The sequence below is a fragment of the Nyctibius grandis genome, chromosome W, assembly GCF_013368605.1.
Source record: "Nyctibius grandis isolate bNycGra1 chromosome W, bNycGra1.pri, whole genome shotgun sequence".
Classification (NCBI taxonomy): Eukaryota; Metazoa; Chordata; class Aves; order Nyctibiiformes; family Nyctibiidae; genus Nyctibius; species Nyctibius grandis.
Window position 1 is genome coordinate 17,958,459 of NC_090694.1, and position 25,453 is coordinate 17,983,911.

Genomic DNA, 25,453 nt, shown 5'->3' on the forward strand with positions numbered 1-25,453 from the left:
TGCCAAGCTGCTTTCCAGTTGGGCGGCCCCCAGCATGTGTACTAGTGCATGGGGTTGTTCTTCCCCAGGTGCAGGACTTGGCACTTCCCCTTGTTGAACTTCATGAGGTTCCTGTCAGCCCAATTCTCCAGCTTGTCAAGGTCCTTCTAGATGGCAGCATGACCCCTGGTGTATCAGCCACTCCTCCCAGTTTGGTGTCATCAGCAAACTTGCTGGGGGTACACTCTGCCCCATCATCCAGATCATTAATGAAGATGATGAACAGGACTGGATCCAGTATTGACCCCTAGGGCACATCACTAGTCACTGGCCTCCAACTAGACTTTGCGCTGCTACTGATCACCATCCTCTGGGCCCAGCCATTCAGCCAGTTTTCAGTCCACCTCACCATCTGCTCATCCAGCCCATGCATCAACAGCTTCTCTATGAGGATCTTACGGGAGAGAGGGTCAAAGGCCTTCCTGAAGTCCAGGTAGACAATATCCATTGCTCTCCCCTCATCTACCAAGCCAAGCATTTCATCATAGAAGGTTATCAGGTTGGTCAAGCAAGACTTCCCCTTGGTGAAGCCATGCTTACTACTCAGGATGACTTTCTTGTCCTTCATATGCCTAGAAATGGTTTCCAGGATTAGTTATTCCATCACCTTCCCAGAGATCGAGGTGAGGCTGACTGGCCTGTAGTTCCCTGGGTCCTCCTTCTTGCCCTTCTCGAAGATAGGAATGACATTTGCTTTCCTTCAGTCTTTGGGCACTTCTCCCAACTGCCATGATTGATCAAAGATAATCAAGAGTGGCCTAGCAATGACATCTGCCAGTTCCCTCAGCAGTCATGGGTGCATCCCATCAGGGCCTATGGACTTATGTATGTCTGGTTTGCTTAAGTATTCCCTGACCTGATCCTCTTCCACCATCTCCCTTGCTCCAGACTTTCCTTCTGGTCTCTTGGGCCTGGGATTCCTGAAGGCCAGTCTTCCTAGTAAAGACTAAGGCAAAGGTGGTGATAAATATATATTTATTTATTCTGCAAATCAACAATACACAGATTTCTATGAATTGAAGAATTATGTAAGCTATTTGGAACAGATATAGAATTATTTTGAAAAACAGTAAAGGATACACTGAAAAGGCCAAGACAAGCAGACACCACACTACACTGATATTCATTTCTTGTGAGGGCTTCATGATACTGCAATAGGCTTCAATCACCACATACACAACTGTAGCTGCAACAGTGAAATCCACCAGCCACTGATATTCAGGAAAATAATGCAAAGCTGAAAAATACAAGTTTGCAAATCTTAAAAGTACAATGATATTTTTAAGGCAATTACCAACATATACAAAAAGGGATGACAATTAAAAATTATTTTCAAATAATTGACGTCTAGATCCAATCTAGATACAGATTATCCAGGTTAAGAGCCACTTATTTTTTTCACTCAGCAACCTCTCCTTCTAACCTGAACTTCACTCTTCACCTCTGTTGCTTGATACTGGATTACCACTCAACAATTTATAAGGTTACAAGATTTTACTATTTTATCATCTCAGCTTTTATGCATTAACCTGCTAACTTAAAAAATCATGTCTAATTTAGATCTCAAAAGCAAGATAAAATGGTTATCCACTGAAGTTTAGCTACAACTCTAGGTAAGAGTTTTGATTCTCTGTTTAAGATTAAAAGCTCATTGACAATCATTTAATGTACTATATATAATTGCTTCCTCTTTTTCTTTAAAAATCCCAAACTTAAAACATCGATGGTTTGTTCTTCAAGATTTTGATAATATCTATTGTATAGCAATAACTCATTGTGTAAACGCCATCCTAAACATTCTGTGGAACATACTGTGTTCCATGCAGGTTGGGTGATTTAAAAAGAGAGAGGTTTTCTTTCTCACATAGATGCTAGGAACTGCAAAGAACAATTCTTGACAAGTGCAGTCTGCCCCTCTGTATTGGGTTTGCATGGCAAGGTTTTGGTAGCGGGGGTCTACAGGGGTGGCTTCTGTGAGAAGTTGCCAGAAGCTTCCCCCATGTCCGATAGAGCCAGCGCCAGCCGGCTCCAAGACGGACCCGCTGCTGGCCAAGGCTGAGCCAATCATCAATGGTGGTAGCGCCTCTGTGATAAGATATTTAAGAAGGTGACAAAACTGCTGCGCAACAGCAGCTGGGAGAGAGGAGTGAGAATATGTGAGAGATGACTCTGCAAACACCAAAGTCAGTGAAGAAGGAGGGGGAGGAGGTGTTCCAGGTGCCAGAGCAGAGATTCCCCTGCAGCCTGTGGTGAAGACCATGATGACACAGGTTGTCCCCCTACAGCCCATGGAGGTCCATGATGGAGCAGATATCCACCTGCAGCCTGTGAAGGACCCCAGGCTGGAGCAGGCGGATGTGCCCAAAGGAGGCTGTGACCCCGTGGAGAGCCCATGCTGGAGCAGACTCCTGGCAGGACCTGTGACCCTGTGGAGAGAAGTCCACGCTGGAGCAGGTTTGCTGGCAGGACTTGTGACCCCGCAGGGGATCCACGCTAGAGCAGTCTGTTCCTGAAGGACTGCACCCCATGGAAAGGACACATGGAAAGGACCCACGCTGGAGCAGTTCGTGAAGAACTGCAGCCCGTGGGAAGGACCCATGTTGGAGAAGTTTGTGGAGGACTGTCTCCCATGGGAGGACCCATGCTGGAGCAGGGAAAGAGTGTGAGGAGGAAGGAGTGGCAGAGACAACGTGTGATGAAGTGACTGCAACCCCCATTCCCCATCCCCCTGCACCGCTTGGGGGAAGGAGGCAGAGAAAATCGTGAGTGAAGTTGAGCCCGGGAAGAAGGGAGGGGTGGGGGGAAGGTGTTTTAAAATTTGGTTTTATTTCTCATTATCCTACTCTGATGTGATTGGCAATAAATTAAATTAATTTCCCCAAGTCGAGTCTGATTTTGCCCATGACGGTAATTGGTGAGTGATCTCTCCCTGTCCTTATCTCGACCCACGAGCCTTTCATCGTGGGTTTTTTTTCTGTCCCCTGTCCAGCTGAGGAGTGGGAGTGATAGAGCGGCTTGGAGGGCACTTGGTGGCTAGCCAAGGTCAACCCACCACACCCTCTCAAACACCTTCCTACATCAACAAGGTTAAAAAGTCACAGAATATTACTGAGCATTTGTCTTTTGACTACAAGGTATCTGATGTCAAAAACATGAAATTGGTTGAACTCAGGTATTTCAATGAAAGTCTGATATTTATTTTGAAATAACTATTTGGTTAGATTTAACATACATTTGCATATCTAACTTTTTTAACATACTTAAACCCTACACTGTATCAGTATCTATAAATCAATGCTTGTTTTATTCTCAGGGAGACCCATTAATGCAGTTACTTGAAGCAAATAACACTAATTGAAAATTGTGAATGCTTTGCTTACACGCCAGTTTTAAAAAGCTGTGCGTTTCTGTTACGGGTCTTTTCAGCACTGTCCTGGATAATTTAAGCTGTAACATCTGCTAAGCACTATGCGTGCTTGCTTGCTTTCTATATTTATCCATACAATGCATGCATATAAAAATGTGGCTAGGAGGAAAATATCACATGTCTACATATCCATATAAGACTTTTATGTAACAGAAAAATTGGCTATGTTTAAGGAGTCAAAAATTAGCATTTATAAAAAAGCCTATTAACTTGGAACAACAAAAACAACAACAGAGATCTAGCCCTAATTTTTGCTTTCTCACTTCCTTTCTTTATAATCAGTTGTACTGCTATTCTTTCATTATCTACTGAAAAAAGATATTCCAGTATTTATTGCAAATAAACGCTCGATAGAAAACAACATCAGGATATATTTGATATAATATGCTGTTTGCATCCGCTTATTCTTACCTATAGTGTCCCTTTCAGTCACAGACTTTATTTCCAGATGAAGATCAATGTCTTTTGGAACGGTTAGGGGCTTGTTTTCAGTATGACCATTATATTTTCTGTAAAAAAATAGTAAATAAATAAAATACAGACAAATACAACAAAACTAACTTGTTCATTATATAAAAGCATTAAGTAGTATGCAGACCATTTTTCTGCCACATACAGACATTTTCATCTAGACAGGTAAAAGCATTAATTCAAGTTCAAATAAGCACATATCTTGAGAAACAACCAGGTATGTCAATAATTATTAGCTTTACCTTGCAAGTTTCTGAGATACTACTGTGGTTACACATACAGGTCTAAATGTCATCTATATGTCATGTCCTGAGTATGTATTAGGACAGGATCTGGTGGGCATCATCTACTCCAACACACAGGTTTCCTCTGAAAGGAAGCTTAACTGTTCGGACAGGAAGGAAGCTATAGGGTGTGTTAAGAAAATTCCCTTTTCTAACTATTATACCAATCAGTCTTTATAGTATGGAAGTGTATTAACTTTGTTAATATATATATATATTAGTTCACATTTTACACTGTGATGTAATGAGATAGTGGAATTTTACTGGAGACTTTGGTATTGTTCATGCTTAAGTAAAACAAACTGAAGGACAGCCCAGCCCTGGAAATAAGGACTTTGCTTCTTGGAAGCTTAGAGCTGTCCATGAATGATAAAGGATATCCCTGGGCAACCAAGATAACGCCAGCATCCTAGCTCCTCTAATATGTCTTTGAAACCCTCCCAGTGTCATCTGGTATCATAGATAAGTAACTATAGCAAGATTGACTCTAGGGATGTCTAGATCAACAGACAAGCAGGAAGAATGCTGCAGAAATACAGTTGCTTTGGAAAGTTTTCCTATTATTAGTAATTGGTAGTGTGAGTGTTAGAAATTAGTCAAATCATGTTGTACTTGATTGTTTGAAGGGTATAAGAACCCCGGGTAAAACCACATCCACGGTGTCCCAATTTGCCTGGGACACTTCCTGTGCATGAATAAATATTTACCCTTGTAATTCTATACTTTGTATCCTAGCCTCCCTCCTCGGTTGGCACAGACGAGTTAGGAATTTTTGTGACAGGTGTTCCAATTGGTTCCCCCAGCCTTAAGAGTTTATTGATAGGACTATAGGTACAGTGCAGAACATAGAAATACACCGAAGAAAATCAAAGCTAATTTGACACTTCTCAGTTGAGGTCTAGGCCAGTAGACTAAAAGAGAGCAGTGTTAAAGTCTTTGGATTGAAAGTAAGTAAATGAGTAAAACACACTTGAGACTGTTAATTTATTGATCATTCACTGGAAGTAACAAGCAATAATTGATCTCAGAAAATAACCAAATGCCTTCATTCAGCCCGCACCCAGGGCTAAACAATAAGCAGTTGCTCTCTCACCCAATGTCGCTTCACAGAATCACAGAATGTTAGGGATTGGAAGGGACATCGAAAGATCATCTAGTCCAATCCCCCTGCCGGAGCAGGATTACCTAGATCATATCACACAGGAATGTCTACAGAGAAGGAGATTCCACAACCTCTCTGGGCAGCCTGTTCCAGTGTTCGGTCACCCTCACCGTAAAGAAGTTTTTTCTCATATTTATGTGGAACCTCCTGTGTTCCAGCTTGCACCCATTGCCCCTTGTCCTGTCAATGGATGTCACTGAGAAGAGCCTGGCTCCATCCTCATGACACTTGCCCTTTACATATTTATAAACATTAATGAGGTCACCCCTCAGTCTCCTCTTCTCTAAGCTAAAGAGACCCAGCTCCCTCAGCCTCTCCTCATAAGGGAGACGTTCCAATCCCTTAATCATCTTCGTGGCTCTGCGCTGGACTCTCTCTAGCAGTTCCCCGTCCTTCTTGAACTGAGGGGCCCAGAACTGGACACAATATTCCAGATGCAGCCTCACCAGGGCAGAATAGAGGGGGAGGAGAACCTCTCTTAACCTGCTAACCACACCCCTTCTAATACACCCCAGGATGCCATTGGCCTTCTTGGCCACAAGGGCACATTGCTGGCTCATGGTCATCCTGCTGTCCACTAGGACCCCCAGGTCCCTTTCCCCTATGCTGGTCTCCAACAGGTCTGTCCCCAACTTGTACTCATACATGGGGTTGTTCTTGCCCAGATGTAGGACTCTACACTTGCCCTTGTTATATTGCATTAAATTTCTCCCCGCCCAACTCTCCAGCCTGTCTAGGTCCCTCTGAATGGCTGCGCAGCCTTCCGGTGTGTCAGCCACTCCTCCCAGTTTGGTGTCATCAGCGAACTTGCTGACAGTGCACTCTATTCCCTCATCCAAGTCATTAATGAATATATTGAATAGAACTGGTCCCAGTACCGACCCTTGAGGGACTCCGCTAGACACAAGCCTCCAACTGGACTCTGTCCCATTGACCACCACTCTCTGGCTTCTTTCCTTCAGCCAGTTCACAATCCACCTCACTACCCGATCATCCAGACCACACTTCCTCAGTTTAGCTGCGAGGATGCTGTGGGAGACCGTGTCAAACGCTTTACTGAAATCGAGATAGACCACATCCACAGCTTTACCAACATCTATCCACTGGGTTACGTCCTCATAAAAGGCTATCAAGTTGGTTAAGCATGACTTCCCCTTGGTGAAGCCATTTTGACTGCCCCTAATGATCCCCCTATCCTTGATGTGCCTAGAGACAGCACCAAGGACAAGTTGTTCCATCACCTTTCCGGGGATGGAGGTGAGGCTGACCGGTCTATAGTTACCCGGGTCCTCCTTCTTGCCCTTTTTGAAGACTGGAGTGACATTCACTTTCCTCCAGTCCTCAGGCACCTCTCCCGTTGCCTATGACTTAGCAAAGATGATGGAGAGTGGCCTAGCAATGACTTCCACCAGCTCCCTTAGCACCCACGGGTGCATCCCATCAGGGCCCATGGATTTATGGATGTCCAGATTGCTTAATTGGTCCCTGACCCAGCCCTCATCAACCAAGACAGACTCCTCCTCTATCCTGACTTCTTCTGGGGCCTCAGGGGTCTAGGGCTCCTCAGGACAGCCTCCAGCAGTATAGACAGAGGCAAAGAAGGCATTCAGTAACTCCGCCTTCTTTTTATCCTCTGTCTCCAGGGTACCCTTCCACAACTGAGGAAGGGAATTGGGAAAAGGAGGGAGACTCATGGGTTAAAATGAAACAGATTTAATAAAAAAAAAGAAACCCATATCGATGATAATACAAAACACACAAAATTATACTTAACTACAGAGTTGCAGCAAGTTGCTCTAGGAATAACAATCTTGGAGAAGAAGGGGGGGGGGAAGAGAGAGGAGACCAACTCCTCCCCAGCAAGCTTTGCCTTTTGTAGTGAACTTGATGTTAATGATATAGAATACACCTGTGGGCCAGTGTCCTGGCTTCATTGGGATTTTGTTTCAGTTTGTGGCCAGTCATGGTGATCAAGGCCATTAGCAGCTAAATCCAGGGCAGCTGACCCAGGCTGGCCCACAGGTATATTCTATATCATTAACATCAAGTTCACTATAAAAGGGAGGGCTTGGTGGGGAGAGGGGGGGCTGGTTTTGCCTCATCTATTCTGGCCTCCCTTTTTCCTCATTGCTGAATATTGGTATTCCTGGACAACCTCCTGCAATTCTGTAGCTAAGTATACTTTTGTGTGTTTTGTGTTAGCATTTATATTGGTTTCTTTATTTTATTAAATCTGTTTAATTTCAACACATGAATCTCCCTCTTTTTTCCCCCAATTACCTTCCTCAGTTGGGGAGGGAACAGGGGTAAGAGAAAAACTACTATTGTTTAGCCCCAGGTGCGAGCTAAACAAAGACAGCCAGCCTGGGTCAGCTGCCCTTGATCACCATGGCTGGCCACAAACTGGAACAAAATCTAACAGATACTTGCTTCTATAAATTTTATCCTATGAAACTGGGACAGGATTCCACCCCTTATTCTATATCGTTTATATCAAGTCACTAGTATTTTCCCTATCTCTCAACATATATATACACACAGATATTCTCTTTAGTCTATGGGCTATCTCTCCCAGTCCATTGAATTAATTTAGTCCAAAACCATGGGTTCCATGTCTCATAATAATATCTCAGGGCAGGGGAAAATCGTCATGGGATTCACTCAGTTGGCAGATCAGAACTAGGCCTCAATATAGTGTCATGGACTGGTGAAGGTGGGCACAGCAGGATGATGTATTGCATCTGGATCGTGCAGCTGGTGTATCTGGTGCAGCCCATGTTTAGGGTCTGGGGTGATTCTTACTAGAAGAAATGACACTTAGCATCATACAGTTATTGGCTATTCTCACCCAAAATCAAATCTCCTTGGGGTACACATCTAACTTCCCCATCCTCCTGCATCATTCACCACATGCACCCAGGACCTTGAGCAAAAGCAATTCCACAAGTGGGTTTGCCTTTGCTCGAGGCAGGAGTAATCCAAACTGTTTTCCCCAACATATTTCTTGAGTAAACCACAGGAACTTTATCCCCCTCTACAGTGTGCAACAGCTCAGATTGAGTGGGACCAGACAGGTTGATAGATCCCCTGGTATTAACTAACCAGGTGGCCTTTGCTAAGTGTTCATACCAGTTTTTGAATGTCCCATCACCCATTGCTTTCAGTGTCATCTTCAACAGCCCATTACATTGTTGCACTTTCCCAGTGGCTGGTGCATGGTAGGGGATGTGATATATCCATTCAATACCATGCTCTTTAGCCCAGGTGTCTATGAGGCTATTTCAGAAATGAGTCCCCTTGTCTAACTCTATTCTTTCCAGAGTGCCATGTCGCCACAAAATCTGCTTTTCAAGGCCCACATTAGTGTTACGGGCAGTGGCATGAGGCACAGGATATGTTTCCAACCAGCCGGTACTTGCTTCCACCATCGTGAGCATGTAGCACTTGCCTTGGTGGGTTCGTGGAAGCGAGATGTAATCAATTTGCCAAGCCTCCCCATACTTATATTTTAGCCATTGTCCTCCATATCACAGTGGTTTTAGTCTTTTGGCTTGTTTAACTGCAGCACAAATTTCACATCCATGGATGACCTGTGCGATAGTGTCCATGGTCAAATCCACCCCTCAGTCACAGGCCCATCTCTATGTGGCATCTCTGCCTTGAAGGCCTGATGTATTATGGGCCCACCAAGCTAAAAATAATTCACCTTTATGCTGACAGTCCAGATCAACTTACTTGAGCCACTTGGATCTTAGCAGCTTGATCCACCTGCTGGTTGTTTTGATGTTCCTCAGTGGCTCTGCTGTTGGGTACATGGGCATCTACATGACATACCTTCACAACCAGCTTCTCTAACTGGGTAGCAATATCCTGCCACAATTTGGCTGCCCAGATGGGTTTGCCTCTGTGCTACCAGTTGTTTTTCTTCCAGTGCTTCAGCCATCCCCACAGGACATTTGCTACTATCCATGAATCAGTATACAGGTAGAGTACTGGCCATTTTTCTCACACAGCAATATCTAGAGCCAGCTGGATGGCTTTTACTTCTGCAAACTGACTCGACCCACCTTCTCCCTCAGCCGCTTCTGCCACTTGTCTCATAGGACTCCATACAGCAGCTTTCCACTTTCGCTGTTTACCTACAATACGGCAAGATCCATTGGTGAACAAGGCATGATGCTTCTCACTTTATGATAGCTTATTCTATGGTGGGGCCTCTTCAGTGCACATTACCTCGTCCTCTGGCACCATTCCAAAAATCTTTGCTTTCCAGCGAGTCCATGATTACTTCCAGAATTCCTGGGCAATTAAGGTTCCCTATTCAGGCCTGCTGAGTAATCAATGCAACCCACTTACTCACATCATACAACTGATGCCATGTGGTAGATGGGGTCTGTCCTTTAAACATCCAGTTCAACACTTGCAATCAGGGTGCCAAGAAGAGCTGTGCCTCAGCACCAATTACTTCTGAGACAGCTCAAACTCCTTCACAGGCTGCCAGTATCTCTTTTTCTGTTGGAGTATAATGGTCCTCTGATCCTCTGTATCCCCAGCTCCAAAACCCTAGGGGTCGACCTCGAGTCTCCCCTGGTGCCTTTTGCCAGAGGCTCCAGGTAGGACCATTCTCCCCAGCTGCAGTGTAGAGGACATTATTTCTGGTCCTGTCTGGACTGGTCCAAGGGCCACCGCATGGACTATCTCTTGTTTAATTTGCTCAAAAGCCTGCTGTTGCTCAGGGCCCCATTTAAAGTAATTCTTCTTCTGAGTCACTGCATAGAGAGGGCTCACAATCTGACTGTAATGGGGAATGTGCATCCTCCAGAAGCTTACTACGCCTAAGAAAGCTTGTGTCTCCTTTTTGTTAGTTGGCAGAGACATGGCTTTCATCTTGTTAGTCACGTCCATTGGGATCTGATGGCAGTCATCTTACCACTTGATTCCTAAAAACTGGATCTCTTGTGCAGGTCCCTTGACCTTAGCATGTTTGATGGCAAAACCAGCTTCTAGAAGGATTTTAATTACTTTTTCTTCTTTCTCAGAAACTTCTCCTGCTGTATTACCCCATACAATGATGTCATCGATATATTGCAGGTGTTCCAGAGCTCCACCCTTCTCCAGTGCAGTCTGGACCAGTCCATGGCAAGTGGTGGGGCTATGTTTCCACCCCTGGGGCAGTCGATTCCAGGTGTACTGGATGCCTCTCCAGGTGAAGGCAAACTGTTGCCTATACTCCACTGCCAAAGGAATGGAAAAAAACGCATTTGCAATATCAATTGTGGCATACCACTTGTCTGCCTTGACTCCAGTTCATAATGGAGTTCTAACATGTCTGGTATGGCAGCACTCAGTGGTGGTGTGACTTCATTCAGGCCACAATAGCCCCCAGTTACTCTCAATTAGACTTTCACACTGGCCATATGGGACTGTTGAAGGGGGAGCACATTTGCTGATCACTCCTTGGTTCTTCAACTGACGGATCAGCTCGTGGATGGGGATCAGGGAGTCTCTATTAGTATGATATTGTCACCAGTGGACTGTTGTAGTAGCAATGGGCACCTTTTGCTCCTCGACCCTCAGCAGCCCCACAATAGAAGGGTCCTCTGATAGACCAGGCAGGGGAGAGAGCTGTTTGACTTCCTGTCTCCACATCTGCTACACCAAATGCCCACCAGTACCCCCTCAAGTCCTTGAAATACCTTCTCCTCAGGTAATCTATACCAAGAATGCATGGGGCATCTGGGCCAGTCACAATAGGGTGCATCTGCCACTCCCAGTCCAGTCCCAGGCAGACTCACTTCAGCTTCCAATACAGTCAGCTCTTGGGAGCCCCCTGTCATGCCAGTGATACAAATTGATTCTGTCCCTTTATAGTTTGATGGTATCATGGTGCATTGCACACCAGTGTCCACTAAAGCCCTATACTGCTGTATTTCTGATGTGCCCGGCCATCAAATCCACACCATCAAAAACACAAAAAAACCCCAAAGAAAACCCATAAACAAACCACAGTTGTTCCTCTCCTCCACCTGGCTGGAGGCAGGGCCCCTCTAATCCTGGACATAGTGTTTGTTATCGACATCTTGGTTCGAGCAGCTAACATCTTGTAAATAGGGATCCGAAGCCCATCTACGCTGTCTGGACAGCTTCCCTTTGGAAGCAGGAGCAACAAGTTTCCAGGAAGGAGCCCCTTTCCTAATCGCTTCACCTTGCAACTTACATATGTGTGTCTGTAAAGCCGAGGTAGGTTTTCCATCCCATTTTCTCATGTCTTCTCCCTAGTCATGCAGGAAAAACTACAGGGCACCTTGTGATATGTACCGTCTCCCAGAGCATGTCTTGCAGGGGAACACTGTCTTCTGATGGCTGAGACATTCTTCAGTGCAGGTGGGAAGCGGGGTCTGTCCTCCATCTGGAACAATTTTTCTAACACCTCACCGAGCAGTTCTGCAGATTTGTCAGACGGTTTTTCCACAGCTGAGATGCTGGCCCATGGGGAAGAAAAGAGACTGTCTGCATATTGCTGCATCCAATTATCTATATCACACACCGTTGATGCCTTAGCATCTGCCCAGCTAAATAATGCTAAAGTGTTGCCACATGACAGTGACGCAGTCTGTACCCACTTGCACCACATGGGTCTGGTAACTCTGAGTGCATCTGGATTTAGTGGTGTCCACAGGTCATCCAGTTCAGCAAAAATCAGCTCCTGCACAGTTATTTCCTTTAGATTCTTAACACCTCTCTCAATGGTTGTCCACTTACCTGGGTAGTATATGACATCATCCCTAAAGGGATATCTGTTTCTTACACTTCACAGGATTCCAGTCGTGGATGCTGGGGCAGCTGCAGTGTCTGTCATTGGGGCTGGAACTGCTGTGGTACCTGGTGCAAGGGCCAGGGCTGCCACAGGGCCCATTACAGCAGTTGCAGCAGCTGTGCTGTATCCACCCTTATACCAATGTTTAAGCAAGAGCAAGAACTGAAAGACATTCAAAAGGCCTGACAATATGAGCATGGTGGTTGAAACATCCCACAGATATTCAAAATTCTCAAAAGCCATTGAGATCAGCCTTGAGGGAAAGTACATGTCACCCACTCCCATTCCATAGAAATCAGAAAAGGACATAGTTCCAGAAGAATTTATAATACCATAAATCCATGCCAAACAACATAGTAGAGTGATATCTCTAAGTCTATGCCCAGAAGTGATAAACCACACAAAACCAGTAACAAACAGCAGCAGAGCCACACATTTGATTAGCCACCCCAAAAGCAACTGTAAAACCAAACCCCAGAGAATTCCACCCAGTGACCCTGCTACTGACACCAACATGATGAATGCTCATAACAAAAGCAGTCGAATCTGTGAAAACTTCACCCCTCCAAGACTCTTAGATCAACAGTCTACAGTTCTCCCAGGTGAGCTATTTACATTGGGCACCAAATAAACTATCTTCATTTAGTCCACAACCAGGGCTAAACAATAACAGTTTTTCTCTCACCCAATGTCCCTTCCCCAAATGAATTGGGAAAAGGAGGGAGACTCATGGGTTTAAAATTAAACAGATTTAATAAAATAAAGAAACCAATATCAATGATAATCCAAAACACACCGAATTCTACTTAGCTATAGGGTTACAACAAGATGCTCCAGCAATACCAATCATTGTGAATAAGGAAGAAGAAGAAGAGGAGAGTAAGCAAGCTTTTCCTCTCTACCAAGCTTTGCCTTTTGTAGTGAACTTGATGTTAATGATATAGAATACACCTGTGGGCCAGCCTAGGTCAGCTGCCCTTGATCACCATGGCTGGCCACAAACTGAAACAAAATCTAACAGAAACTTGCTTCTATAAATTTTATCCCATGAAACCACGACACCAAAGTTATTAGGAAAAAATAAATATCAAATTTTCAAAATAGCATTGGGTCTCTTATCATGATAGGGTGCTTAGCAAGTATGTCACCTGAGCTGCACTAACCTAGATCCTTGAAAGATCTCTCCTACTAGTCATCAAGCAAAGACAAATATAAGATAGTCTTCTAATATAAAAGGAAATGTAAAAATAACGTACTTATTTTCATAAGCAGGATATGAATTGAAATAAGCCCCAAAAATTTATCACTGTATTAGTAATCCTAGAAAACTAATACAGTTTAAAAAGTAATAACCCAGCATGCTCTCTTTGGGCAAAGCAAAAAAGTTAAGTACATTGTGATGCAGAGGCAGGGTTCAAAGATGTGTTCCAGGTTTTAACCACTCCTGCACAGCATGACAGCAATATACAGAAGCTTCATAGAATCATAGAATTATACAATCATTTAGGTTGAAAAGGACCTTTAAGATCATAAAGTCCAACTGTTAACCTAGCACTGCCAATTCCACCACTAAACCATGTCCCTAAGCATCACATCTACTCGTCTTTTAAATACCTCCAGGGATGGTGACTCAACCACTTCCCTGGGCAGCCTGTTCCAATGTTTGATAACCCTTTCAGTGAAGAAATTTTTCCTGATATCCAATCTAAACTTCCCCTGGTGCAACTTGAGGCCAGTTCCTCTTGTCCTGTTGCTTGTTACTTGGGAGAAGAGACCAACACCTGACTCACTACAACCTCCTTTCAGGTACTTGTAGACAGCAATAAGGTCTCCCCTCAGCCTCCTTTTCTCCAGGCTAAACAACCCCAGTTCCCTCAGCCAATCCTCATAAGACTTGTTCTCCAGACCCTTCACCAGCTTTGTTGCCCTTCTTTGGATTCTCTCCAGCACCTCAATGTCTTCCTTGTAGTGAGGGGCCCAAAAGTGAACACAGGATTCGAGGTGCGGCCTCACCAGTGCCGAGTACAGGGGGACGATTACTTCCCTAGTCCTGCTGGCCACACTATTTCTGATACAAGCCAGGATGCTGTTGGCCTTCTTGGACACCTGGGCACGCTGCTGGCTCACGTTCAGCCGGCCATCGATCAACACCCCTAGGTCCTTTTCCGACAGGTAGCTTTCCAGCCACTCTTCCCCCAGCCTGTAGCGTTGCATGGGGTTGTTGTGCCCCAAGTGCAGGACCCAACACTTAGCCTTGTTGAATCTCATACAGTTTGCCTCGGCCCATTGATCCAGCCTGTCCAGATCCCTGTGCAGAGCCTTCCTACCCTCAAGCAGATCAACACTCCCGCCTAACTTGGTGTCGTCTGCAAACTTACTGAGGGTGCACTCGATCCGCTCATCCAGATCATTGATAAAGATATTGAACAGAACTGGCCCCAATACTGAGCCCTGGGGAACACCACTTGTGACTGGCCGCCAACTGGATTTAATTCCATTCACCACAACTCTTTGGGCTTAGCCATCCAGACAGTTCTTAACCCGGCAAACAATACGCCCGTCCAAGCCATGAGCAGCCAGTTTCTCCAGGAGAATTCTGTGGGAGACGGTGTCAAAGGCTTTACTCAAGTCTAGGTAGACAACATCCACAGCCTTTCCCTCATCCAGTAAGTGGGTCACCTTGTCATAGAAGGAGATCAGGTTAGTCAAGCAGGACCTGCCTTTCATAAACCCATGCTGATTGGGCCTGATCACCTGGTTGTCCTGTACATGCCCCATGATGGCACTCAAGATGATCTGCTCCATAACCTTCCCTGGCACCGAGGTCAGACTGACAGGCCTGTAATTCCCGGGATCCTCCTTCCAGCCCTTCTTGTAGATGGGCGTCACATTTGCTAACCTCCAGTCTCCTAGGACCTCCCTGGTTAGCCAGGACTGCTGATAAATCATGGAAAGTGGCTTGGTGAGCACTTCTGCTAGCTCCCTCACTACCCTTGGGTGGATCCCATCCAGCCCCATAGACTTGTGTGTATCTAAGTGGTGTAGCAGGTTGCTAAGCATTTCCTCTTGGATTATGGGGGCTTCATTCTGCTCCCCGTCGCTGTCTTCCAGCTCAGGGGACTGGGTACTCCGAGAACAACTGGTCTTGCTATTAAAGATTCAGGCAAAGAAGGCATAAGCACCTCAGCCTTTTCCTCATTCTTTGTCATTATATTTCCCCCTGCATCCAATATTGGATGGAGATTCTCCTTAGCCCTGCTTTTGTTGCTAATGTATTTATAGAAACATTTTTTGTTGTCTTTTATGGCAGAAGACAGATTAAGTTGTAGTTGGGCTTTGGCCCTTTTAATTTTCTCCCTGCATAGCTTCATGACATCTTTGTTGTCCTCCTGAGTCGCCTGCCCCTTCTTCCAAAGGTCATAAAGAATCACACAAAGATCCATTTACTCCTGTCATACTAGGTGGCCATTTGCTTATAGAAAGGGAAAGAATAAGGCAAGCAAAGGTTGATCCTCATATTAATGAAAAATAGTAACCAAGAAAACTCTCCAAACCAAATGATATTTTAGAAAGCCGACATTGGTTTATTGCAGCACTGGGTGCATGGGGATCTCTCCTCCTAGCATGCACACCGAGGGACAAAAGCACACTCAGTCGGCAGGGCAGCAGCAGCGGGGGCAGCAGCGGCAGCAGCAGCGACGACGATGACGACTGAGGTGAGTCTGGGGGCGAGTATTAGATTGGGCTGTACAGGGGGTTCCCGAGCTCAGGGACACCCGAGCAGCAGCCCCGAGCCCCATCAGCACCTGGAAGCCCTCGCCAGTCAATCAGGCGAGGATGGGGTGTTGCCAGGAGCAACCAGAGGAGATTTAAACGTGGAAAGACCAAAACAGTCAGTTGGCGGGGCAACGATGACAACTGAGGGAGCATGAGTGACCAGGAGAAATGACACCTGTGTGCAGTGTGAACAGGTAGATGATCTTCTCAGCCTGGTGGCAGAGCTTAAAGAAGAAGTAGAGAAGCTGAGGAGTATCAGGGAGTATGAAAGAGAAATTGACTGGTGGAGTCACACCCTTCCATCCCTGAGAGAAATGCAGCAGATGGAAACTCAGCAAGAGTCAGAGGAGCCCCGATCCTCTTGCCATCAGGAAGGAGGGGACCCAAAGGATGAGGGGGAGTGGAAACAGGTCCCTGCTCAGGGGGATAGGAAAATACCCCCTGGGCCCCCTCACCTTCTCAAGTGCCCTTACAGAATAGGTATGAGGCTCTGGAACTTGAGGGTCAGGCAGATGATTGTGGAGATGAAGGTCCATCTGGGGACTTGCCTAGAATAAGTCAGTCAACCAGACAGATCAGAACTACAGGTGTTAAAAAAGAAAGAAGGTTGACTGTAGTGGGGGACTCCATTCTGAGGGGAACTGAGGGCCCTGTATGCTGACCAGACCCATCTCACAGGGAGGTCTGCTGCCTCCCTGGGGCCTGGGTAAGGGATATCACCAGGAGGCTCCCTACACTAATTCAACCCTCTGATTATTATCCATTGCTGGTTGTCCAGGTTGGCAGTGATGAGGTTGATGAGAGAAGCCCTAGGGCAACCAAGAAGGATTTCAAAGCACTGGGGTGACTGGTTGAAGGGACAGGAGCACAGGTGGTGTTTTCCTCAATTCCTCTTGTAGCAGGCAAGAATGGCAAAAGGAACAGGAGAACCCACCTGATCAACACTTGGCTTAAAGACTGGTGCCATCAGTGGAATTTTGGCTTTTTTGATCATGAGGTGGTTTATACCACACCAGACCTGCTTGAGACAGATGGGGTTCACCTGCCTAATAGGGGCAAAAGGATTCTAGCCTGTAAGTTGTCAGGGCTGACTGAGAGGGCTTTAAACTAGGCTTGAAGGGGGAGGGGGATAAGACCTGGCTTGCTGGAAATGAGCCTGGGGGTGGAATGCCAGAGTTGGGGGAGAAACCAATAGCCCAGCTGAAGTGCATCTACACCAATGCACGCAGCATGGGTAACAAACAGGAGGAGATGGAGGTCATTGTGCAGCAGGAAAGATATGACGTACTCGCCATCACGGGATGACTCGCATGACTGGAGTGCTGTAATGGATGGCTACAAGCTTTTCAGAAGGAACAGGAGAGGAAAGAGAGGCGGTGGGGTGGCTCTGTACATTAGGGAGTGTTTTGACTGTATAGAGCTTAAGGATAGTGATGATAAGGTTGAGTGCCTGTGAGTAAGAATCAGGGGGAAAGGCCAGCAAGGCAGATATCCTGGTGGGAGTCTGTTATAGACCACCCAACCAAGATGAAGAGGCAGATGAGCTATTCTACAAGCAGCTGGCTGATGTCTCACGATCGCTGGCCCTTGTTCTAGTAGGAGACTTTAATTTGCCGGATGTCTGCTAGAAACAACTCAGAAGAAAGGAGGCAGTCTAGGAGGTTCCTGGAGTGTGTGGAAGATAACTTCCTAACACAACTGGTTAGGGAGCCCACCACGGAAGGTGCCCTGCTGGACCTGCTGTTTACAGACAGAGAAGGTCTGGTGGGAGATGTGGTGGTTGGAGGCCGTCTTGGGCACAGCGACCACAAAATGATAGAGTTTTTGATTCTCGGGGAAAGAAGGAAGGGGGTCAACAAAAATTCTACCTTGGATTTCTGGAGGGCGGACTTTGGCCTATTTAGGACACTGGTTTAGAGAGTCCCATGGGAAATAGTTCTTGATAACAAAGGGGTTCAGGAAAGCTGGACATACTTTAAGAAAGAAATCTTAAATGCACAGGAGCAGGCCATCCCCATGAGCCAAAAGACAAGCCGTGGGGGAAGAAGTCCGGCTTGGTTCAACAGGGAGCTTTCGCAGGAACTTAGGGAAAAAAAAGAAGGTTTATGATCTTTGGAAAAAGGGGCAGGCAACTCAGGAAGAGTACAAGGATGTCGTTAGGTCAGGTAGAAAGAAAATTAGAAAGGCGAAAGCTCAACTAGAACTCAATCTGGCCACTGCAGTAAAAGATAATAAAAAGTGGTTTTATAAATACATAAACAACAAAAGGAGATCAAGGGAATATCTCCGTTCTTTATTGGATGCGGGGGGAACATTGTGACCAGGGATGAGGAAAAGGCTGAGGTGCTTAATACCTTCTTTGCCTCAGTTTTTCACAGTAAGACCGGTTATCCTCAGGGCAACTGCCCCCCTGAGCCAGTAGATAGGGACAGGGAGCAGAATAGACCCCCTATAATTCAGGAGGAAGTAGTTAGTGACCTGCCGTGCCACTTGGATGCTCACAAGTCTATGGGATCGGACGGTATTCACCCAAAGGTACTGAGGTAGCTGGCGGAAGAGCTTGCTAAGCCGTTCTCCATTATTTATTATCATTCCTGGCTAACCAGGAAGGTCCCAGATGACTGGAGGCTGGTGAATGTAATGCCCATCCACAAGAAGGGACGGAAGGAGGATCCCGGGAACTACAGGCCTGTCAGCCTGACCTCGGTGCCTGGCAAGGTCATGGAACAGATCATCTTGAGTGCGATTATACAGCACCTAGAGGACAACTAGGGGATCAGGCCTAGTCAGCATGGGTTTAGGAAAGGCAGGTCCTGCCTGACTAACCTGATCTCTTTTTATGACCAGGTGACCCGCCTAGTGGATGAGGGAAAGGCTGTGGATGTAGTATACTTGGACTTCAGCAAAGCCTTTGATACTGTCTCCCACAGCATTCTCCTGGATAAGCTGGCAGCCCATGGCTTGGACAGGTGCACTCTTTGCTGGGTTAAGAACTGGCTGGATGGCCAGGCCCAGAGAGTGGTGGTGAACAGTACTGCATCCAGTTGGCGTCCGGTCACTAGTGGTGTCCCCCGGGGCTCAGTACTGGGCCCAGTCCTGTTTAATATCTTTATTGATGATCTGGATGAGAGTATCGAGTGCAGCCTCAGTAAATTTGTGGACGACACCAAGTTGGATGGGAGTGTTGATCTGCCTGAGGGTAGGAAGGCTCTGCAGAGGGATCTGGACAGGTTGGATCGATGGGCTGAGACCAATGGTACGAAGTTCAACAAGGCCAAGTGCCGGGTCCTACACTTTGGCCACAATAACCCCATACAGCACTACAGGCTGGGGGAAGAGTGGTTGGAAAGCCGCCTAGTAGAAAAGGACCTGGGGGTATTGGTGGACAGCCAGCTGAACGTGAGCCAGGAGTGTGCCCAGGTGTCCAAGAAGGCCAACAGCATCCTGGCTTGTATCAGAAATAGTGTGGCCAGCAGGACTAGGGAAGCAATTGTCCCCCCTGTACTCGGCACTGGTGAGGCCACACCTCGAGTACTGTGTCCAGTTCTGGGCCCCTCACTTCAAGAAAGACATTGAGATGCTGGAGCGAGTCCAGAGAAGGGCAACAAAGCTGGTGAAGGGTCTAGAGGGTATGTCCTATGAGGAGCGGCTGGGGGAACTGGGATTGTTTAGCCTGGAGAAAAGGAGGCTGAGGGGAGTCCTTATTGCTCTTTACAACTATCAATCTGAAAGGAGGTTGTAGCAGGGTGGGGGTTGGCCTCTTCTCCCAGGCAACTAGCGACAGGACTAGAGGACATAACCTCAAGCTGCACCAGGGGAGGTTCAGGTTAGCCATTAGGAAAAATTTCTTCACAGAAAGGGTTGTTAGGCATTGGAATGGGCTACCCAGGGAGGCAGTGGAGTCACCATCCCTGGAGGTGTTTAAGAAAAGACTGGATGTGGCACTTAATGCCATGGTCTAGTTGACACAGTGGCATTAGGTCAAAGGTTGGACCTGATGATCCCAGAGGTATCTTCCAACCTAGTCGATTCTGTGAATCTGTGATATACATTATAAAAAAATGAATATTCATACAATTTCCGAGAAAAGCCTGTCTATTCTACGAAACCTTATGCATATGCTAATATATCGCTAAACTGTCTTTGCGCATGTGTACTAAATTGGGGAAGGGTCTCTGGTGGTCTCTAGTGGTCGCTAGTGGTCGTAATCCCCCATAGTTGTGCTGTCCGCTGTATGACCCCACTTTTGCGCAAGCGTGGTTGATGTCTTTATGTTGCAAAGATGTTGCACCTGCAGGTTGGCCCCAAGGAAAAGATACTGTTATCTCTTCCTCCGGTCAGAGTTGTAAATCAAGTCATTTAAGACACAGCAAAGTTATTGTTCACAGGCTTGCTTAACTTTGGCAGCAGACTTGCAGACTTGCTTATCTTGTCCGTATAAAGTTTACACGAAGGGGCCCTGTTTTTTTATTAAATCATTTAAGTCTTTGTTATCACTCGCACTGCTAAACCCTTCCTGGCTTCCAGCATTAAGCAACTTGGGGATAACCTGAGCCAAGGATTGCAACTTCCAAAAACCATCATTTTTAATAAGTGACTGTGGGAATATAACGGAAGATTGGCGAGGAGAACTGTAAACACGCTCAAGTGACTTGCACCTGGGGTATCGAAAAACACATATATCATACTACTAACGGTTGTTCAGTCTTGTGTGCCTGACAAGCAGAACATCTGCAGTTTGATAACAGAGGCCTGTGATAAGACTCAGGGGCACCTAATTGCTGAGGCTGGAGATTCCGGCCCTGCTGCAAGAAGATCAAAGCACAGTGGAAAACTACCGCCTGCTAGAAATCCTTAATAGGATTATTATAAACAGGCAAAAGCAGCAGGCCCGGAATCTCTCGCTCTCTCTCTAGCAGGAACCGAGCTCCGTGGTGCCTGCGTCCCCGCTTGCGTGCCTTTGCCCTGGGTGCTGCTTCGGAGATCCCCCGGTTTGCGAGGTAACGGGAATAAATTTGCTCTTTGCATTTTATCCGTGGTCTTGTGGCTGTTCCTGCGTCCTGCCTGTGTCGGCTCACACGTTTTGGCGTAGTCGGCAGGATCCGGGAACAGCCATGCCATGGCTGAAAAAGAAGTCGGGGACTGGGGAGGCCGTGACGGTGACTCCCCGCATTCCAGGATGGCACAGTACAGAGGAATGGGCCCCCGTGGCCACTTTCCTGGCTACGCTGGCTCTGCCAGAAGCATGGCCTGAAATAGATGACGGGGTGGCGATGACCCCCCAGGCAATTGACACGGCTGTGCGCGGGTTGCCATGGAAAAGGGCATCAGATTCTTCTTGAAAATTAGCGGGGAGATTGGGATGGTTGTTAGCTACTGGTCTTAGAGCTTCTCACCGTGAAAATGTTGCATTACAGAGTAGAGTGAGAGAATTAGAGAAGGAAGTCGGGATTTTACAGGATGCAAAGGTGATTGCGCAAGAAGTAATTACTACTCAAGCAGAGCGGTGCTGTGGGTTGCAAGATAATGTAGAGCGGTTGGTAGCGCGTATTGCTAATAAACGAAGGGATAAATATGGAAAAAGTAAGGTTTCGATTTCTCAAGTTCGTGCTCTCACCACAAAACCGTCATGGGATCCCGAGGCATGGGATGGAAATATTCAGAGTGAATCCTCGGACTCTGAGATCGAGTTTGAATTTGATCCGGACTTAAAAGGCAGGGAGGTGGTGGAAGCACGACCCCTCATACAAATGATGGGGCAGCAGGAACGAGCGGAAGGGGGAGTGCAGGTCACACGTACTTACACTCCGAAAGAGTTAAGGGAATTCTTAGATATCTATCAGCAGAAGAGCGGGGAAAGCATATTGGCATGGATTTTGCGAGCTTGGAACATTGGAGCTGCATCTATTCATTTATTAGCAGGCGAAAAAGATTTATTGAGCCCTATAGCCCATAATGATCAGATACCCCGGGGATATGCTCAGTTGCAAAGTATCAGGGGTCCTGAGGGGCAAGTCATTACTGCACCTACACTGTATCAGTGGTTGTGTGCAGCAGTTTTAACAGCATATGCAGAACCTGCTGAATTAATGTCGTCCCTTGTAAGCTGGTGCACATTGGAAGAAGGTATTAATTTGGTGCGGCAGATGGGGATGGCTCATGCATTAGTTACGGGATCTAATCCAGACAGTACACCCGTAACGAGAAGTATCAAAATGCAGTTCTTGAGAGGAGCGCCTGCCTCACTAAAGCCCCTCATTATATCATCAGAGACAAATGCTACGAGTAATATAGGTGCCCTAGCAGATACCTTAAGGGAAATTGGGGCTGTAATTTCAGGGCCATCTATTCGGGTGGTGAATAAAGGAAAGCCGGCAAAAGCAAAGGGGGTTACATCATGGGTGACAAGAATCACAGAATCACAGAATCACAGAATGTTAGGGATTGGAAGGGACCTCGAAAGATCATCTAGTCCAATCCCCCTGCCGGAGCAGGATTACCTAGATCATGTCACACAGGAACGCATCCAGGCGGGTTTTGAATGTCTCCAGAGAAGGAGACTCCACAACCTCTCTGGGCAGCCTGTTCCAGTGTTCGGTTACCCTCACCGTAAAGAAGTTTTTCCTCATATTTATGTGGAACCTCCTGTGTTCCAGCTTGCACCCGTTGCCCCTTGTCCTGTCAAGGGATGTCACTGAGAAGAGCCTGGCTCCATCCTCATGACACTTGCCCTTTGCATATTTATAAACATTAATGAGGTCACCCCTCAGTCTCCTCTTCTCTAAGCTAAAGAGACCCAGCTCCCTCAGCCTCTCCTCATACGGGAGATGTTCCACTCCCTTAATCATCTTTGTGGCTCTGCGCTGGACTCTCTCTAGCAGTTCCCTGTCCTTCTTGAACTGAGGGGCCCAGAACTGGACACAATATTCCAGATGCGGCCTCACCAGGGCAGAGTAGAGGGGGAGGAGAACCTCTCTCGACCTACTAACCACACCCCTTCTAATACACCCCAGGATGCCATTGGCCTTCTTGGCCACAAGGGCACACTGCTGGCTCATGGTCATCCTGCTGTCCACTAGGACCCCCAGGTCCCTTTCCCCTACGCTGGTCTCCAACAGGTCTGCCCCCAACTTGTACTGGTACATGGGGTTGTTCTTGCCCAGATGCAGGACTCTACACTTGCCCTTGTTATATTTCATTAAATTTCTCCCCGCCCAACTCTCCAGCCTGTCTAGGTCTCTCTGAATGGCAGCACAGCCTTCTGGTGTGTCAGCCACTCCTCCCAGTTTGGTGTCATCAGCGAACTTGCTGACAGCGCACTCTAATCCCTCATCCAAGTCATTAATGAATATATTGAATAGAACTGGTCCCAGTACCGACCCTTGAGGGACTCCGCTAGACACAGGCCTCCAACTGGACTCTGTCCCATTGACCACCACTCTCTGGCTTCTTTCCTTCAGCCAGTTCACAATCCACCTCACTACCCGATCATCCAGACCACACTTCCTCAGTTTAGCTGCGAGGATGCTGTGGGAGACTGTGTCAAACGCTTTACTGAAATCGAGATAGGCCACATCCACTGCTTTACCATCATCTATCCACCGGGTTATGTCCTCATAAAAGGCTATCAAGTTGGTTAAGCATGACTTAAGCAAGTTGAGTTGACAGTGGCGGCAGCAGCTGGGGTGAGTGCGGGGGCGAGGGTGGCATCGGGCTGTAACCGGGCGGTTTTCATACTCTGGGCCCCCCGAGCAGCAGCCCCGAGCTGCTTCCCCCCCCACCCCGGACCCGAGAGTTCCCGGCAACGAATCAGGAGAGGAGGGGGTGTAGCACCACCCCCTGTTGATTGGGTGATAAAAAGCCTCCTGGAGGGCAGGGACTAGTCCCTGGCCAGAGGGGAGAGGGAGACTCAGCAGTGACTGTGTGAGTCAGCAGTGACTGGGTGTGTTCCAGGGCAGGAGAGGCCGCAGCCGTTTGCAGCTCGTTGGGGAGGGCGCTGACTCCCTCCCAGTGCACAAGGCGAGGAAGGCGCCAAGGAGCTGTGAACCAGGGGTGTCACCAACAGGTATTTCCCAGCTCAGTGAAAGAACAATGGTATCTACCCGGTGGAAGAAGAACAAAATGGATGTGGGAACCCAGACAGAGCTCCCACGGAAGGAGGCAATGGTGCAGGTCGCAGGCTGCAGGGAATGCTACAGCGTCTCTGTGGTGACAGGGGGCTGTGTGCGCTGTGAGCAGGTAGATGATCTGCTTGGCCGAGCGGCACAGCTGCAAAACCAGGTTGAAAGGCTTCAAGCCAAAGTAGAAAGGCTTAGGAGCATTCAGGAGGCTGAAATGGAGATAGACTGGTGGAGCCAGGCTCTGCCTTCCCTGCAACAAAAATGGGAGCACCTGCCGGAGAGCTCCCAGGATCGAGGGACCCCTGTACTCTGCCCCTCTCAGGTGGAAAACAATAACCTAGAGGAGAGGAGTGAGTGGAGGCAAGTCTATGGCTGTGGAAAAAGGCGAGTGCCCTCCTTGCCTACCTTGCCTCCACAGGTGCCTCTGAGCAATAGATATGAAGCCCTAGTGGAATACAGCCGGTCCAATGGGGATGTGGTGGAGAGGCAACCTATATCAGAGGTCCCACCACAGTCAGAAAAACCTGACAGGCGTATAGCTACCTCCTCCACAAGGAAGAAGAGAAGAGTTTTAGTGGTTGGAGACTCCTTCCTAAAGGGAACTGAGGGCCCAATATGCAGAGCTGACCCCCATCACAGGGAGGTCTGCAGCCTGCCTGGAGCCCGAATCAGGGATATCACCAGGCAACTCCCCAACCTGGTGAAGGCCACAGACTACTACCCCCTGCTGATCTTCCAGACAGGTGGGGAAGAAGCTGCATCCCGTAGTTTGAGGGGGATCAAGAAAGACTACAAGGCCCTAGGACAGTTGGTGAAAGAGTCTGGGGCACAAGTTGTTTTCTCCTCCCTCCTTCCATTTTCAGGTGATGACGTGGGATGGAATAGTAGGATTCTCTCTATTAATGCCTGGCTACGAGACTGGTGCTACAGACAGGGCTTTGGGTTCTTTGATAATGCCTGGTTTTATAAGACACCAGGCGTGACAGTAATACATGGGAAAGGTTTATGTCGTAGGGGCAAAAGGGTTCTGGGACAGGAATTAGCAGGGCTCATTCGGAGAGCTTTAAACTAGATTCGAAGGGAGATGGGGTAGTAGCTGGGCTTGCACCACTGGGGCAACGCTCTAGTGTTGAGGTAGACCAGGAGGCCTCCCATCCCCCTAGGGTGAAATCGGTGTGATCAGCTCGCTCCCTGAAATGCCTGTACACCAATGCACGCAGCATGGGGAATAAACAGGAGGAGTCAGAAATCCGTGTTCGGTTGGGGGGCTATGATTTAGTGGCAATTACAGAGACTTGGTGGGACGCCTCGCATGACTGGAATGTGGTCATGGATGGCTATGTCCTGTTCAGGAAA